The 12,091-nt window shown below is 40.1% G+C and overlaps 1 long non-coding RNA gene across 1 annotated transcript; it reads right to left on the bottom strand.

Moving 5' to 3' along the window:
• Positions 1-4,297: 4,297 nt before the first annotated feature.
• LOC125285743 lies at positions 4,298-6,246 on the bottom strand. Its single transcript, XR_007192053.1, has 3 exons — positions 6,100-6,246; positions 5,001-5,129; positions 4,298-4,766 (listed from the first exon to the last, which is right to left on the bottom strand). It is a non-coding gene; the product is annotated as an uncharacterized LOC125285743 (long non-coding RNA).
• Between the last annotated feature and the right edge of the window lie 5,845 nt (positions 6,247-12,091).

The raw sequence follows: 12,091 nt of genomic DNA, 5'->3' as shown, positions 1-12,091 counted from the left end.
AGTTTCTTTTCATCCTTTTCTTTGTGGTTACAGCTAGTCATTGCTCTATAATGTTTCTCTATACGCACAACCAAAGGAACATAACAAACCAACACAACAGGGACACACATGGGGAGTGTTTCCTTTACATCCTCCGGCCTTTGATGTCTGAGAAAGGACACCTGGAGCTGAGGAACGCTGCAGGCCCACACTGTGCACACCAACAGAATGTGTAGCACTGAGAGATGCTACACTAGCCTTTGACATCTCACTGTAGTCTGTAGCAGGTGAACATACAGACACAAAGAACAACAGTGTGGGTTTGTAGCCACACACTTATAGTAACATAAAGATAGATATGTGCTACTATCCATTGATCCATCCACATATACACACGCACACATGCACACACGCACACACACACAGTGCGTTAGAGTCGAGGATAGTCCTATCACAGTTTTACACAATTGTTAAAACACATTTTTTTGAAACCTTCCACCTTTTTCACACTAATCCCTCTGACAACCTCTGCGAAACCAAACAATCACATCAAAACAGTTGTACCTCTGTGCTCCAAACCAAACATTCAGATCATCTCACAAAGCAGTCAACATGAAAACACTACTGTACAGTCATTGAACGCTACATCAAAAAATGGAAAACACAGTGTTCAGGGCAACTCCTATAGCTCCAGGAGAAATTGCCATTGTTTACAATACATTTTGCATCTAAAAAACAAAACAAAGCAAAAAGATTCCATAACTCAGTGGATTTACTGTAAATCCAGTAAACATAATGTATTGAGAATGGAGGTTTGTGTTTACAGTTTTGAGAAAAGGGTGGAAGGTAGCTATTGTGGAAAAACTCTATACTGGAAAAGACAGGCATTTCAGTACTGTAAATGAGAAGTAGTTTACAGCCTACAATATACTCTGAATGCCTCACTGACTTTTTGTCCAATGTTGATATGAACCTGCACTGCTCAGCAACCTGTTCACACTCTGAACTAGCTTATATTGGTTGTGTAACATCATTTGAAACAAGTGTGATCAATTTTGAGTTGTGGTGTTTAACGTATGGCATTTGTGCCTTTTTTTACCTTTTGCCACTTGGTTACCATTATGCATCACAATACAAAATGTGTTTTATTGCATGAGAATGTGTAGAGTTTTGCAAAAAGAGTTTAGACCTGCAAATTGTGTATTATATGTGAAAACGGTTTAAGGCAGTTAAACGAAGATGTGAGTTTACGCTCCCAAGCTGCGTAAAACTCGCAGGTGGTACCTTATTTGGCTCTGGCCTGTACATTTGTCACGCCTCAAAATTTACATACAGACCAGCCCACTGGTGCTCTGAGCCAGGAGCGTGAATGGAGAGCGAAGATGAAACAAACACTAGTTTAGCTCGTTTACTTCCACAGGAATTATAAAGCAGACAGTTCTTCAAGGATATCGAAAGCGATCTATGATGAAATTGTTTACATGTTTAAGTCCAAGCCCCGCCATCTTGCACTAGCCTCAAAACGCAGCCAGCGCGCATTATGGACGCGTCATCGGAGACCCTGAAATAACTGTTTGCACAGCAAATTAGGAGTAAAGTAAGTGGAGGTAACTCCTGTTCCTCATTGATCGTGGTTCCTGATGTCTGTTCAAAGGATATTTTCCCAAGTATTAATAGCTCAGGCTACTTCGGCCAATTGGTTACACCGTTTGCTAAGCAATAAGCAAAGCCTAGTTCACGTGTTGATTTAGACCTATAAAATAAAACCAATCTCTAAAATAGGCACTGTATTCTAAGTTTTTTATTCTAACTTAAAATAGCTTTATGGATTATTATTTTTTCTAGATCTACATTTACGTTTTAAAATGAATTATATAGTGCAGCCTCTGAAGAATTATTCTTGCGAGTAGGCCTAGCGTATTTTAACGTGCGGTTTTTGATTGTCATTACGCGATCACGTTCATTTTGAGAGCACTGATATACAGTAGCCCATAGTGTTTACATTTACAGGTCATTTGCGTTCCACCTGTCAAATGCGCCCCTCACTTGTACTGGGTTGATGCCACCGAAACATCTCACAGGCACACCTTAATTATAATTTCTGGCCACGCCCATAAAAAGTAGCCTATTTATTTTGTTTGTTTTAATTAGCCTAGTCGCCTGCTGTAGTTTTAGTGGTCACCTTGATATTTTAAAGTTGTATCAGGTAGCTTAGTTAACTTTACATTCTCCTATGTGGGCCTAACACTTCAGCCATTTGGAACAGATCGAACACACCAGAATAGGCCTGTTTAGTAGGCCTAAGCAGGATTTGATGGCCGCATTCCTACACTTATAAAATGCAATTCAATGCGGAAATAATCAAAGTATTCAGCATACGTTACTCAGATTGAGTAACATAACGGAATACGTTACAGATTACATTTTTGGGCATGTATTCTGTATTCTGTAACGGAATACGTTTGGAAAGTAACCCTCCCAACACTGTTCATTGGCAAGGCTATTTAATTTTCCTGTGTGTCATTCGGATAAAACCTGTGTTGTCGTTATGTTCTCAGCAAGATAGCTAACTGAAGCTGAGTAACACGATAGTTTGGTTGCTAAGCTGTAATATAACCCATACCCATATAACACATACATATGTCAGAAGTGGAAACAACTTCACGTTATCAATTCAAATGATATCTAGTCGATATGTTGAAAACCGTGTTGTCTAGATACAATGGATTTATTTGCACGTTCTTATTTTAGAACATTACAAGAACGGCAACATGACAAACGCAGCATGCCAAACAGATGCTCCACGTGTGGCATTTTGCGGGGCTTAGAATATTTGGGGGCCAAGCAACGAAGCTGCGAGGACCTCATTGTGTTTCTACGTTTTCCTATTATTATTATTATATGCAATGGGAGTCTATGGCAGCCCATAGAACCGTATGGTAAAAAGTTGAGAAATTTGGCACACTGATTGGGACGGTCCCATGATTCATGTCACCAAGTTTCATGTCGGCAACTCGAACCCTCTAGCGCCACCAACAGGCCAAAGTTGGAGGTGCGTTCATGCACGTAACTTTTGACCTGTTGGTCCGATTTTCAAAAAGTCAGGTATTGTTGGAATCCTTGGACCAAGCCGAGTTCAACGCACCCTATGACGTCATTTTCCGCCATTTTGGATTTCATCAAAAACACTTAAAATGTATCAGGGGTCACATACTTTCTCTGATTCCCACCAAATTTGACACAGATCATCTTCAGACCAAGCCTCACAAAAGTTATCACTTTTTGTCTTCGGAAGTATTACCGTTCGCCCGTAAAAGCCAATCAAAATTTTGCGCGGCCGCCAAACAGGAAGTGAGCTCATATCTCAGCAACCCTTGCAAGTATCAAAACCAAACTTGGTACATTGACTCATGACCCCATCAGGAGGACCCTCAAGAAATTTGGTGACCTTTGACCTCTAGGGGGCGCTGTAATTCACAAACATGCCTTTTGGCCTGTAGCTGCTGCTGTGCTTAGCATTAAATTGTACTAGTGGTGTCTGGTAATACTGTGAAAGGTCCTTAGGTCAACTGAGGGCAACTTGTCACATCAATATAATTTATTCGGCCGCCATATTTGATTTGATCAAAAACACCAACAATTTCGCACAGGTCACAAATTTCATCTGATCTTCACCAAAATTGGCACAGACCATCTTCAGACCATGCCTTGTCACTTCATTTATTTCTGTAACAATTGATAGAAGCGTTCGCCCGTCACATCCAATCGAAATTTGTGGCGAAGCCGCCAAACAGGAAGTGAGCTCATATCTCAGGAATCGTTGCATGTATCAAAACCAAACTTGGTACATGGACTCATGACCCCATCAGGTGAATGCCGAAGAAATTTTGTGACCTTTGACCTCTAGGGTCACTTCAATTAGCAAAAATGCATTTTGCCTTGTAACTTTTGACGTGCTAGACGTGAAACTTGCTTTGACAGCTTATGGCCATACGTCTGATTGCAGCATTGAGCTAACAGCATTTCGTTGCCATGGTTACTCCAGCCTATCTGCTTGGCCCCCTCATTGCTGCTTGCAGCTATTTTAGCAAATGCTTTTGCTGTGAGTTAACAGCTTGGTGTGTGCATGCAAAAGTGACTTTCACTTGTGTTACAACATTTCTGTTGTTTGGTTTAGGTTTTATCTTGCAGCCATGCACTTCTGCTGAGTCCCCACAACGGAAGACAGCCAAGGAGAAACTATGTATAGACTTGCCAAATAATTTGTAAGTTTAATAAAATATATATTTTTATTACAAACAAATCAAAATGTGCAACAGTATAGGCACTAAAAAGAACTTATCGATTCACACACAACAGGCTGTCTTGCTACTGGTGTCGAAATCATCATCAGTACTGTAAACAAAGCACAATGTTCAGGGCCATACAATTTGTTTATTGTACAGCCTACAATGCACTGTATTACAGTATCCAATATAAGTCCTTTTTCTTGTCCTCTTCGAGATCATGAAAGACCCTCTTCCTTATTGGGATGCCGTCCAGCGGATTCCTGTGCCCCAGGACTTGTGTGCTCAACTTGACAGACCTTCCATGGAGGATGCTGTTGCTGAACATGTGTCACGGTTCAGTCAAAAAGGGGTCTGAATCCAACGTACTGCCCTGAAGTAGCCAGAAGCTCCCTCCATATGCGTAGCACAACACACGAGGGTATCATGACACAGACGCTTCTTCTAAGGAAACCCCAGCTCCTGCTCACAAAAGACCTGTAGGCCAAGTCATTTCATTGCCTGCAACGAGAACAGGGTGGAAAAGCAATTTTTTTTTTACTATTTATTTTTTAATATTTTACATCAGAGTATCACTGGATGATTGTTAAAAAAAATAAATAAAGTTTATCATTTTGTGGTGTTGATCAAACTGTGTTTTTGCAATATGCTGAACCAATAATGAATGTGTATTGGTTAAAAAATATTTTATTTATATACTGTAACTGCTAACACTTGTATCAGATTGTCTCTCACCTTTCCATCCCCCTGATTCTCAAACGGCCATGGCTTGCATTTTGCAAAGAATATAGAGGCACAACGGATCGAGGCCATGATGGTCATTCAGGTCAGCTCCTCAGGAACCTGGGTCATTCTTTTAATAACCTGTAAAAACAAACATAATTTCGTAATTTTGAATGAGCAGGTAGCACAAAGTAGCAAATGTCTCCAGTTTTAGTTACCAGAGTTGTAAAATCACATATTAGGCTACTACATGGAAAGAAGGTAATAATCTCAATATGTCAGCAGGATAGTTACAAGATTACATTAGACCTACTGACTGTACCTACTGTATTTTAAACAGTGATATTTATAGGATTTTTGATTATTGTACTCTACTCCATGGTACTATGTAAATTGCCCATTGGGGATAAATAAAGTGTTTTTGAATTGACACAAACGAGAGTAGGCCTAGTAATATTTTCGTTGACCTCGTTTCACTTTAGCCATAGGCTACAAACTGCACAGAGCTCCTGTCCAGCTAACTGGATGTCCCGTTGTAAGATCACATATTACTACATGGAAAGAAGGTAAAAATCTCGATAATCAGATGACTTAATCAGCAGGATAGTAGTTACAAGAGTACATTAAACCTACTGACACAAACATAATATTTTCATTGACGCGAGCAGGCTACTCGTTTCACTTCACCCATATAGCCTACGAACTGCACAGAGCTCCTGCCCAGCTAACTGGACGTCCTGTTGTAAGATCGCATATTACCACTACAATAATGTATGTACTCCTAATCAAATGACCTATTCAGCAGGAGAATATACTTTCTGACTAAAATGAGTACTTGCAAGCAGCACTCCTTTCACTACAGCATAGCCTGGACTGGCTACGAACTTTTCAGCTAGCTTCTAACTGGACATCTTGACAAAAATTGCACACGGGTACAAGTTGTAAAACATTTGTTTGTGTGCAAATTAATAACTTATGTTGCTTACAATGCTAAAAACGAACCTAATACAATGTTTAGCTTAGTCTACAACACTAACGTGCGAGTATTGCACTAGTATTACAGCTAGCTAACTGGGCTACGTGTGGCAAACTAGTAAATGACAAAACTTACCACTCTGAAGTAGTCATTTCCAATCTATGGGCGACTGGTTGCTCCTCTATTTCAGATTCTTCCTCAATGATTCAGGCTCAAATATGCTGTTCAACACCTATTGTATGTCTCCGTATTCCACCTTCGCTGTTTCAGCGAGTGGTGTCGGCCATGTTGCCGTCTTTGCTCTGGAGCTTCGCTCGTTGTAAACCAACCAATCAGCACGCAGTTCATCTTAATCTTCATGAGCATACCATAAAAGGGAGAAAACCTCTCGTTCATTCTAGGGCCTATTTCCTAGGCTTGCCTTAGGGCGCATAGAACAGCACATGGGCCATTTTCAGCCCAACCAATGTTACATACTCTATTTGGAAACCTTAAGGAACAGCATGAAATACCCTATATAATCATTCTATCACTCCTTTAACAGTACACATGTAATACTCTTTTTGTCCACTGGTGGTTGTTTTTGCGCTGTTTCGCGTTTGCCATCAAAAACGGAAAGAAATGTAGGCCTATCTGCAAACAATGTAAAAGGCCTATGCTGACTGCATCAGTGCTCAAAGTATTCTAAAAGTTTATCAATAAATTGTTAATAACTAACTAACTTATATTCAAGTCATTTTTCTGGGACTTTCTGGGATAATTATTTTTATTTGTTCAAATGTTGAATGGTGGGCATTTCAGACCACTTCAGCACTTCATAAAATTCTCATAGTTTGAGAACTTTACATTTTTAGAGTTCACACATTTTTTATGAAATATACTTTTGGGACTACCTACTAATACTTTTGGGAATGCAAAAGTCTTTTTATTAGTATTATTTAATTTGAGTTACATTTTACACTGATATGGCATGATGGCAATATAAACACAGCTAACAATGGTATTAAATTGCAAAAGCCTATATGTTAAATGTAATGGAATATTCAACTAAGGTAGACAGCTGTTGTTCACAGCACTAAGCTATTTATGGTTACTGATATACTCTGAGTCTCTGGCCCTCTCTTACAGCCAGGCATAGTAAGCTGGCCCTCGGAAGAAAAAGTTTGGGGACCACTGGTTTAAGGTTTTGCCAAAAGGGTGATTGATTCAAGAAATGTGTTCAGGCAACTGAGAATTTGGTTCATAGAATGTAGTTTAGAGTTTTAGCAATTGTGAATACTGCAGTGTCCACTGTGGCCAGATGGCAGATTTAGCTCAGCTCACCAGTGAAATGTCCAGTAGTGATCAGAGAGGTCACTTGGGGGGAAAGCCCAGTGGTGTTCCCACTTAGTCTTCCATTACTCTCTCTCTTTCTTTGTTCATCCTATCAAAATAAAAGCTTTTAGGTATACTTAAAGAGAGAGAGAGAGAGAGAGAGAGAGAGAGAGAGAGAGAGAGAGAGGCAGAAGCCTACTCATAAATTGACAGAGAAAACATAAACTCATAGAGAAACAAAGTGCCTTGCACTTTCTTTCCAAAGTGCTTATAAACACATTTATGTTCCCATCACCATCCCAGACATTATACCTAAAAAAAACAGCAGGGTTTCAATGGCATGAGATTACCAAGGTTACAGCTGTGCACTTGCTTGTATGTGGTGCCTCATACGGTGTGCAGTGACGGATGCCATCGTCACGTTTCTCTCTCCACGCTAACGAACACATTCGAGTTTAAGAGCTGAGCTATGTTCATTCACAGCAGCTATGTTTATTGCATGCAAAGTGGTTCATCTCCATCCACTACCTCAGACGTGAAGTGCTGTAACAGGTGGCTGTGAAGGAGAGTCATGTCATGCTGCAGCCTCTATGGTCTAGACACTATGGTGCTCAAAACAATGAGGCTGAATGGAAGCAGAAGATACACAGCTGTTAGTGCCTATGACAGCAATAAAATATGATGCGACGGAGAGACATTACAGGATGTTAAGCTGAACATAAAACAAAAATGTTACAGCACATAAAACAGCACAAAAACCCCCAACAGATGGCAGAAGATAGATAGCGGAGGTGAAAAGATAATTCAAAAATAATATTGGCGCAAGCCAGGGTCCAGCAGAGGTCCTGCTAGAGGTTGATCCTTTATGATCTGCATCTAAAAGTAATGCAAAAAGGCCTGGCTATGAGCCCAGATAGGCTATACCAGGTCAGATTATTAGACTGAAAGACCGTACCAATACAGTCACTCAGCTAGCAGAATCTGCTTTCTTAGACAATTCTAAATGATGCTATCTTTGATAAGATAAATGCACATACATGTGTAAATGTATGTATGTTAATACATGTATTAATATACATGTTCACTGTACCAGTATATAAGTGAGTAAGAGTGTTGTGTGTTGCATCCACTGTATTCTCTGTTACTCACTCACCAAAACAAATGTCTCCATTTTGAGACAATAAAGGTTAATCTGATCTGATCTAACTTGTGTATCTGAAGACCTTTCTCTGACTCACAGGCCTATGTAACAATATCAATTGTGCCCAGTTCAGTGTTAAACCTCCCCTTGTGCATGAAAGCTCCAAAACAATAGATGAAATTGGTGTGAATTATATGTTCAGTAAAGTTCTGGGTATTGCTTGGCCTGAGAAAAACAAATCTTCATTCAAAATCACAAACTGGGCACCATTCACTGTGCCCTGCATGTGTCTTCTCTGCAACAAGACGATGGTGTTTGTTTGTTTATCTATCTTACAAATAATAATTTCCGACCTCTACTGGATTAGTACAGAGAGTACATAAGTCTCAGTGTGTCTGACAGTGTGTAGAATAACAGCCCTTGGATTCAGTCCTGATAGACAACAGATGGGCTATAAGCAGTAGCCACATTGCACTAGTATCCTGCTGAAACTGATGGGACTGTCAGTTGTGTCGTTGTGACTGAGCAACAATCTGTGCGTGCATGCAGGCTTTCCAGCATGTCTCCGACAACAGACAAGCAATGATGTTAGAGCAAAATGCTTGGGCCTTGTAATTTGACCCAAGAATATATATGGAGTATTGTAACATTTTAATGTTTTGGAAAGTCTTCAATAAATCATTCACATCTATATCATAAGCTTATTTTGCAGGTAAAAAGAAATAAACACTTTTAGAAGTATGTTTTCTAGGTTTCAAACCCTTAACCTGTGTATTGCTGGGTATTTGTTCTACCAGTTAAAATACCCTTCTCTAAACTAGTCTAGTCTGGTCTTTGGTAGTCTTTATTGCTGGTCCATAAAGCAAGTCATGTGGGCACTAGTAATGCTGATAATGGGAACAAAGACAGCACAGTTGTAATGTCTGACGTGTGTATTTTCCAACGCTTGTAAAATTGGCAAAGTGGACGTGTGTGTCACACACCCTTGCCAACAGCAGGTGGAGAGTGAACACAAAAGCCTGCAACACCATATGGCACCAGAGACACTCTCATCTCGCTCTCAGAGTGGACATCCACAGGTAAATGTGTGTGTGTGTAATTACAAATCCAATGCTGATTCCCAATTAACATCTTTTACCCTTTTATCTGTGGGGGGGGGGGAGAGAAGTTTACAAATTTGAGGCAGTTTGCAAGAGTGTAAAAAAGACAGTAAGGAAGTGAGAGGTTGAACAAGAAGAAACAGAGAAAGGGAGGGGGGAAGGGAAAATGATTGAAAAGGAAAAGGCAGACACATTGAGAAGAGTGACAGACAGGCAGAGGGAGGGATGGAGGGAAAGAGAGCCAGAGAGAGGAGGGAGAAAGAGGGCTACGTGCCCTCCAAATGGCTCTTTACAGATCATCGGGGCAACAGGCTCATTACCTGCCCCCGTGGAGTAGGCGGAAAGTGGCCAGGTCAGTGGTGGAGTGGGTGGAGGCGGGCAGAGGGTGCTGAGTGGCGGAGTATGGGCGAATAGATGGGCGGCAAAGAGGATGCAGCGCACCACATGATCAGATGATGAGTTGCATGATGAGCTGTCGGAAGAAAACAAGAAAGAAATCACAAAAGAAAACAAAGGGGGACCTGACACAAACAGCTTTTCATCTCTGATTGCATTTCTTGTCTCTTGTCTCGTCCATTAAACCATTAATCAAATCCTGCATTCATTGTGAAGGACCTCAGCTCTTAAATGTCTCACTGTCTCTTGTGCATTGGAAATGAGGAAGGCTGGCAAGTTCTCTGAACTGTGTTGATATCATAATTACGGCTTTTCAAATGACATGAAAGATTGGGGATGGTCCCGTACTTATCACATAATCACAACTGTATGAAAGAATTCAAATCAAAACATGAAGAGATACAGAAATAGCATTGGGTGCACCAAACATGTAGTCACATTAACAAATGGCCCCACTTACCTCCACATTAACACCATGCAGGTGATTTTGTCTGAATTAATTTACAGTGCAGGAAGTGAATACATGTATTTTTGTATTTATTTTATTAATCCTGTTAATACATTTTCCCTTTATTTCCCTGATTGCTGCCTTCTGCATGGTACAAACAACTGATCTATGGAAATGTGTTTATTTGCATTAGGGCTGCGACAATTGATCAATGAATCGATTAGTTGTTGACTATTAAATTAATCGGCAACTATTTTGATAATCGATTAATCGGTTTGTGTCATTTTTTAAGGGAAATACATCAAATTTCTCTGATTGTAGGTTATTAAACTTTTCAGCTTCACTTACTCCTCTCTGACAGTGACCTAAATATCTTTGGTGTGTGGACAGGACAAAGCTTTGGCAGACATAATCTTGGGCTTTGGGAAACAACGATCAACATGTTTTCACCATTTTCTGCCATTTTATCGATTAGCCTACTAATCGATTAATCGAGAAAATAATCGGCAGATTAATGAAAATAATTGTTAGTTGCAGCCCTAATTTGCATATGCAGCTGGAGGGTGAGATCCACCACAGTGGTCAGGACCCATGTCAAGACATTCTAAAGTGAACTGCTCATTCAGTATCTTTCTCTGCATTTGGACAGAAAACCAAGTCCAGCTGTTGTATTGTTGTGTTTCTTTTGTGTGTGTGTGTTTTGGTGATACTTCTTCTATTCAGCATATCTAGTTGGCAGCCAGTTTCACTGTGCACAATGCAATAATCTGCCTATAAAACTATTCCTAAAGTGGCATGGATCTGTTAAGTTAGTGTGTACTAGGCTTCAACATGTAATTTACAACCTAGTTCACTGGTGCAAATATTTAGGATTTGTTGCCTTGGACCCACCCTATGGGGAAAAAAACATGCCATGACATGCTTAGCTAGCAATTCCTGGTGTTTATGTGCCGTTGACAGTCAGTGTCATGTTAATAAATCGTTCTGCTAATCTGTAGACGTGTGTGGACATGAAGTTCAAGGAACCGTGAACACATGCTTGACTCCACGTCTCACACATCGATCTTCATGTACCCACATGAGCCCGTGCATGTGATAGATGGACAGCACGCATCACTCATTCATGACAGCTGGTGCCTTTCCATACATCATGGATGTCAAATTCAAATACATTAGAGGGCCAAAAAAACAAATTTGCTACAAGCCGAGGGCCGGACTGGTTCAATGTTTTAAAACATATTAAAATGACTGCACGTAACCTATTGAACCAAGACGTGTACTGTATTTTATTTAATGATTAAATGAATAATGACTGTGACTGAAGTGTGGGCAAAGTTTGCACAGAAATGTACGATTTTTCCCATCCTCACCGACCCTGTCATAAAACTTGTTTAAATGATCATACGATGCCTCCTTGCTGCTTTGTCGTCTCTACATCAGCCTTTCTCAAACTTCTTTGACCTGAGGCCCAGTCAAGGCGTACTTTGGGGTCATAGGGCCCACCTACATGAACCCACCCCCTCCTCCCACCCCCCATCAAATTATCATAATGATATCACAATTATTATTATTTTTCTACTATATTGCTATACATGCACTTCAAAACAGTCAATGTTTAAAGTGCTAAGATTGTTCACAAAAGTTTGTGAAAACATGCACATCAGAGTACTGCTTTACTAATGTAAAATATAATTAAGCCTACAATAGTTTCATTGTTTTTGCATTGTT

Source organism: Alosa alosa, chromosome 20, assembly GCF_017589495.1.
Source record: "Alosa alosa isolate M-15738 ecotype Scorff River chromosome 20, AALO_Geno_1.1, whole genome shotgun sequence".
NCBI classification, from domain to species: Eukaryota; Metazoa; Chordata; class Actinopteri; order Clupeiformes; family Clupeidae; genus Alosa; species Alosa alosa.
The sequence above is the reverse complement of the archived record's forward strand: the minus strand, read 5'-3'. Positions and strand labels throughout refer to the sequence as shown.